General features: G+C 35.7%; 1 non-coding gene across 1 annotated transcript; it reads left to right on the forward strand.

The window, feature by feature from the left end:
- The first annotated feature begins 2439 nt into the window (after positions 1-2439).
- Positions 2440-2543, forward strand: LOC148550972 (small nucleolar RNA R71). Its single transcript, XR_015893377.1, has one exon. It is a non-coding gene; the product is annotated as a small nucleolar RNA R71 (small nucleolar RNA).
- Positions 2544-6102: the final 3559 nt, after the last annotated feature.

A 6102-nucleotide genomic window follows, 5' to 3' on the forward strand; every position in this document is an offset into this window, starting at 1 on the left:
GTGAAAATGAAGAAGGAATGAGGGGTTTATATAGGAGTGGGGGGAAGTTTAGGGTTCGGCCATTAGGGTTGGGTTTGGGAGGGAAAAGAATTTGAATTTTGGAGATAGGTGGGGTTTATGGGGAAGAGTGGAGGGATGTGAATGGTTAAGAGGTGATGGGAAAGAGTGATTGAGGTGATTGGTGAAGGGTATTTGGGGAAGATGGGAGAAGAAAAGAGAAGAAGAGGTGGGGTAGGTGAGGATCCTGTGGGGTCCACAGATCCTGTGGGGATCCTGTGGGATCCACAGATCCAGTGGGGTCAATAACTTAACATCCCTGCTCCAATTAGGCGTGCAAAACGCCCTTTGTATGCAATACTGGCGTTTAACACCAGACTGCTGCCTGTTTTTGGCGTTAAACGCCCATATGTAGCCTGTTTCTGGCGTTTAACGCCACTTCCATGCTCTGTTCTGGCGTTTAACGCCAGCTTGATGCTTCTTTCTGGCGTTAAACGCCAGTTTGATGCTTCTTACTGGCGTTTAAATGCCAGTAAGCTCTTCCTCCAGGGTGAGCTGTTTTTAATGCTGCTTTTCATTCTATTTTTTATTTTTCAGTAGTTTTTGTGACTCTACATGATCATCAACCTAAAAAAAATATAAAATAATAATAGAAAATAAACAGATATAATTAAATAACATTGGGTTGCCTCCTAACAAGCGCTTCTTTAATGTCAATAACTTGACAGTGAGCTCTCATGGAGCCTCATAGATGTTCAGAGCATTGTTGGAACCTCCCAACACCAAACTTAGAGTTTGAATGTGGGGGGTTCAACACCAAACTTAGAGTTTGGTTGTGGCCTCCCAACACCATACTTAAAGTTTGACTGTGGGGGCTTTGGTTGACTCTGCAGTGAGAGAAGCTTTTCATGCTTCCTCTCCATGGTTATAGAAGGAGATCCTTGAGTTTTAAACACAAGGTTGTCCTCATTCAGTTGAAGGACTAATTCTCCTCTGTCCACATCAATCACAGCTCTTGCTGTGGCTAGGAAGGGTCTTCCAAGGATGATAGATTCATCCTCTTCCTTCCCAGTGTCTAGGATTATGAAATCAGCAGGGATGTAGAGGCCTTCAACCTTTACTAGCACGTCCTCTACTAGTCCATAAGCCTATTTTCTTGAGTTGTCTGCCATCTCTAATGAGATTCTGGCAGCTTGCACCTCAAAGATCCCAAGTTTCTCCATTACAGAGAGTGGCATTAAGTTTATTCCTGACCCCAGGTCACACAGAGCCTTCTCAAAGGTCATAGTGCCTATGTTATAGAGAATTAGGAATTTACCAGGATCCTATTTCTTTTGAGGTAGAGTTTGCTGAACCAAGGCATTTAGTTCCTTGATGAGCAATGGAGGTTCATCCTCCCAAGTCTCATTACCAAATAATTTGGCATTCAACTTCATGATTGCTCCTAAATATTGAGCAACTTGCTCTTCAGCAATGTCTTCATATTCTTCAGAAGATGAATAGTCATCAGAGCTCATGAATGGTAAAAGGAAGTTCAATGGAATCTCTATGGTCTCTAAATGAGCCTCAGATTCCTTTGGTTCCTCAAAGGGAAACTCCTTATTGGTCACTGAGCATTCCAGGAGGTCTTCCTCACTAGGATTCACGCCGTCCTCCTCCTCTTTGGGTTCGGCCACACCAAGCAAGGTAATGGCCTTGCACTCTCTTTCTGGATTCTCTTCTATATTGCTTGGGAGAGTACTAGGAGGAGTTTCAGTGACTCTTTTACTCAGCTGGCCCACTTGTGCCTCCAAATTTCTAATTGAGGACCTTGTTTCATTCATAAAACTTAAAGTGGCCTTAGATAGATCAGAGACTATATTTGCTAAGCTAGATGGATTCTGCTCAGAATTCTCTGTCTGTTGTTGAGTGGATGATGGAAAAGACTTGCTATTGCTAAACCTGTTTCTTCCACCATTATTAAAGCCTTGTTGAGGCTTTTGTTGATCCTTCTATTAGAAATTTGGATGATTTCTCTATGAGGGATTATAGGTATTCCCATAAGGTTCCCCCATGTAATTCACCTCTACTATTGCAGGGTTCTTAGGATCATAAGCTTCTTCTTCAGAAGATGCCTCTTGAGTACTGTTGGATGCAGCTTGCAATCCATTTAGACTCTGAGAAATCATATTGACTTGCTGAGTCAATATTTTATTCTAAGCCAATATGGCATTTAGAGTATCAATTTCAAGAACTCCCTTCCTCTGAGGCGTCCCATTACTCACAGGATTCCTTTCAGAATTGTACAGGAACTGGTTATTTGCAACCATGTCAATGAGTTCTTGAGCTTCTGCAGGTGTTTTCTTTAGGTGAATGGATCCACCTGCAGAATGGTCCAATGACATCTTAGATAATTCAGACAGACCATCATAGAATATATCCAGGATGGTCCATTCTGAAAGCATGTCAGAATGACACTTTTTGGTCAGTTGCTTGTATCTCTCCCAAGCTTCATAGAGGGATTCACCTTCTTTCTGTTTGAAGGTTTGAACATCCACTCTAAGCTTGCTAAGCTTTTGAGGAGGAAAGAACTTGGCTAAGAAAGCTGTGACCAGCTTATCCCAAGAGTTCAGGCTATCCTTAGGTTGAGAGTCCAACCATATTCTAGCTCTGTCTCTTACAGCAAACGGGAAAAGTATAAGCCTGTAGACCTCGGAGTCAACCCCATTGGTCTTAACAGTATCACAGATCTGCAAGAATTCAGTTAAGAACTAAAAAGGATCTTCTGATGGAAGTCCATGAAACTTGCAATTCTGTTGCATCAGAGAAACTAATTGAAGCTTTAGCTCAAAATTGTTTACTCCAATGGCAGGGATTGAGATGCTTCTTCCATGTAAATTGGAATTTGGTGCAGTAAAGTCACCAAGCATATTCCTTGCATTGTTATTATTTTCGGCCATGTCTCCTTCTTTTTCGAAAATTTCTGTCAGATTTTCTCCAGAGAGTTGTGCTTTAGCTTCCCTTAGCTTCCTCTTCAGAGTCCTTTCAGGTTCAGGATCAGCTTCAACAAGAATGTTCTTATCCTTGTTCCTGCTCATATGAAAAAGAAGGGAACAGAAAATAATAGGGATCCTCTTTGCCATAGTAGAGAGGTTCCTTTATGTGAATAGAAGAGAAGAAAAAGAATTCGAACACAGAAAGAAGGAGAGGGTTCGAATTTTTAAGAAGAAGAGAAGTGTTAGTAGATAAATAAATAATTAGAAGGAGATGAGAGAGGGAAGAATTCGAAAATTAAATAAAATGAAAAAATATTTTTGTTTTTAATTTAAAATTAAAGTTAAAATTCAAATTTTTTTTTAAAAAAAGAAAAATTAAATTAAATTAAATTAAAATTTAAAATAATTAGTTAATTAAAAAGGAATTTTGAAAAAGAGGTTAGTGATTTTCGAAAATTAGAGAGAGAGAATTAATTAGGTATTTTTGAAAAAGATAAGAATCAAACAAGATAAGATTAATTGAAAAAGATTTGAAAATCAATTTTGAAAAGATAAGAAGTTAGAAAAGATTTTGAAATTGATTTTGAAAAAAATGTGATTGAAACTTATTTTGAAAAAGATTTGAAAAATAAATTTAAAAAGATTTGACTTTGAAAATTAAAGTTGATTACTTGACTAACAAGAAACTAAAAAGATATGATTCTAGAGTTTAAAGATTGAACCTTTCTTACTAGGCAAGTAACAAACTAAAATTTTTTGAATCAATCACATTAATTGTTAGCATTAATTTCGAAAATATGAAATAGAAATAAGAAAAAGATTTTGAAAGTAAATTTTGAAAATTTCGAAATTATGAAAGAAAAATTGAAAAAGATTTGATTTTTGAAAAAGATTTGAAAAAGATAGAATTTTTAAATTGAAAATTTGACTTGATTCATAAGAAACAACTAGATTTTTAAAATTTTTTGAAAAAGTCAACTCAAATTTTTGAATTTTATGAGAAGAAAAAGGGAAATATATTTTTTTATTTTTGAATTTTTAATGATGAAAGAGAAAAATAATAAAAAGACTCAAAATATGAAAATTATGAATCAAAACACATAATGCATGCAAGAACACTTTGAATGTCAAGATGAACACCAAGAATTTATTTTTGAAAATTTTTAAGAAAGGACTAACATGCAAGACACCAAACTTAAAAATTTGGGTAAAGTACTAAATTGGTCCCCTAGGTTTGGGCGTAATTCTGTTTTGGTCCTTAAGGTTTAAAGTGTTCTATTTGAATCCAAAAAAGTTTTATTTAGCATCAATTTAGTCCCACAGTGAGGTCAAAATTAAATAATTAATAAAATGTCCTACATAACAACAGTTCAAGAACAAAATAGATAATCTGGAGAACAAGTACAAGCTCCAGAGGCACAAAATCAACCATTGATGCATCAATACATTTATTTATCATTTTCTTTAGTTTTATAGAAAATATTTTATTTATATTATAAAAAAATAATAAATAAATGTATTGATGTATCAATGGTTGATTTTATGCCTCTGGAGCTTGTACTTGTTCTCCAGATTATCGATTTTGTTCTTGTACTGTTGTTATGTAGGACATTTTGTTAATTATTTAATTTTGACCTCACTGTGGGACTAAATTGATGCTAAATGAAACTTTTTTGGATTCAAATAGAATACTTTAAACCTTAAGGACCAAAACAGAATTACGCCCAAACCTAGGGGACCAATTTAGTACTTTACCCTAAAAATTTTTAATGTTTAGACACTAACAAATTGAAAATGCATATGAAAAACAAGAAAATACACAAAACAAGAAAATGCAAAGATCAAACAAAGCAAATCATCAAGAACAACTTGAAGATTATGAAGAACACCATGCATGAGTTTTGAAAATTAAAGAACAATTAAAAAGATGCAATTAACACCAAACTTAAAAATTGACACAAGACTTAAACAAGAAACACAATATTTTTGGTTTTTATGATTTTATTAAAAAAAATTTTGAATTTTTCAAAAATTAATTGGAAGAAGAAAAATGAGAATTTCAAAATTTTTAATAAGAATTTCAGGAATCATCCAATGTTAGTCTAAAGCTCCGGTCCAGGAATTAGACATGGCTTACTAGCCAGCCAAGTTTTCAGTGAAAGCTCCGGTCCAAAATACCAGACATGGCCAATGGCCAGCCAAGCTTCAGCAGATACAAATCAGGCATATAACAGCTGATTAAATGAGAGTCCAAGGACTCTTGCCATGATAAGTGGAACCCTCAGTCCAAAAATTTAGACATGGCTTGACAGCCAGCCAGGCTTCAACAAATCATGAAGAAACTCTAGAATTCATTATTAAAAATTCTGAAGAACATAGAATAATTTATTTTTATAAATTTTTTTTTGAAAATTTTTCGAAAATAAAAAGAATAAAAACAAAAACTTAAAATTAAAATAAAATTACCTAATCTGAGCAACAAGATGAACCGTCAGTTGTCCAAACTCGAACAATCCCCGGCAACGGCACCAAAAACTTGGTGTGGGAAATCGTGATTGTTCATTCCTTGGTAACGACGCTGAAAACTTAATACGCACGTTCATAATCTTAGTTCTTTGTCACAACTTCGCACAACTAACCAGCAAGTGCACTGGGTCGTCCAAGTAATAAACCTTACGTGAGTAAGGGTTGATCCCACGGAGATTGTCGGCTTGAAGCAAGCTATGGTCACCTTGTAAGTCTCAGTCAGGTGGATTCAAATGGTTATAGAGTTTTAATAATTAAAATATAATTAAAACATAAAATAAAGATAGAGATACTTATGTAACTCATTGGTGAGAATTTCAGATAAGCGTATGGAGATGCTTTTGTTCCTTCTGAACCTCTGCTTTCCTACTGTCTTCATCCAATCCTTTATACTCCTTTCCATGGCAAGCTGTATGTAGGGCATCACCGTTGTCAATGGCTACATCCCGTCCTCTCAGTGAAAATGGTCCAAAATGCGCTGTCACCGTACGGCTAATCATCTGTCGGTTCTCGATCATACTAGAATAGGATTCAGTAATCCTTTTGCGTCTGTCACTACGCCCAGCACTCGCGAGTTTGAAGCTCGTCACAGCCATCCCTTCCC

Source organism: Arachis ipaensis, chromosome B7, assembly GCF_059453495.1.
Source record: "Arachis ipaensis isolate K30076 ecotype BB chromosome B7, ASM5945349v1, whole genome shotgun sequence".
In the NCBI taxonomy this organism is placed as follows: domain Eukaryota; kingdom Viridiplantae; phylum Streptophyta; class Magnoliopsida; order Fabales; family Fabaceae; genus Arachis; species Arachis ipaensis.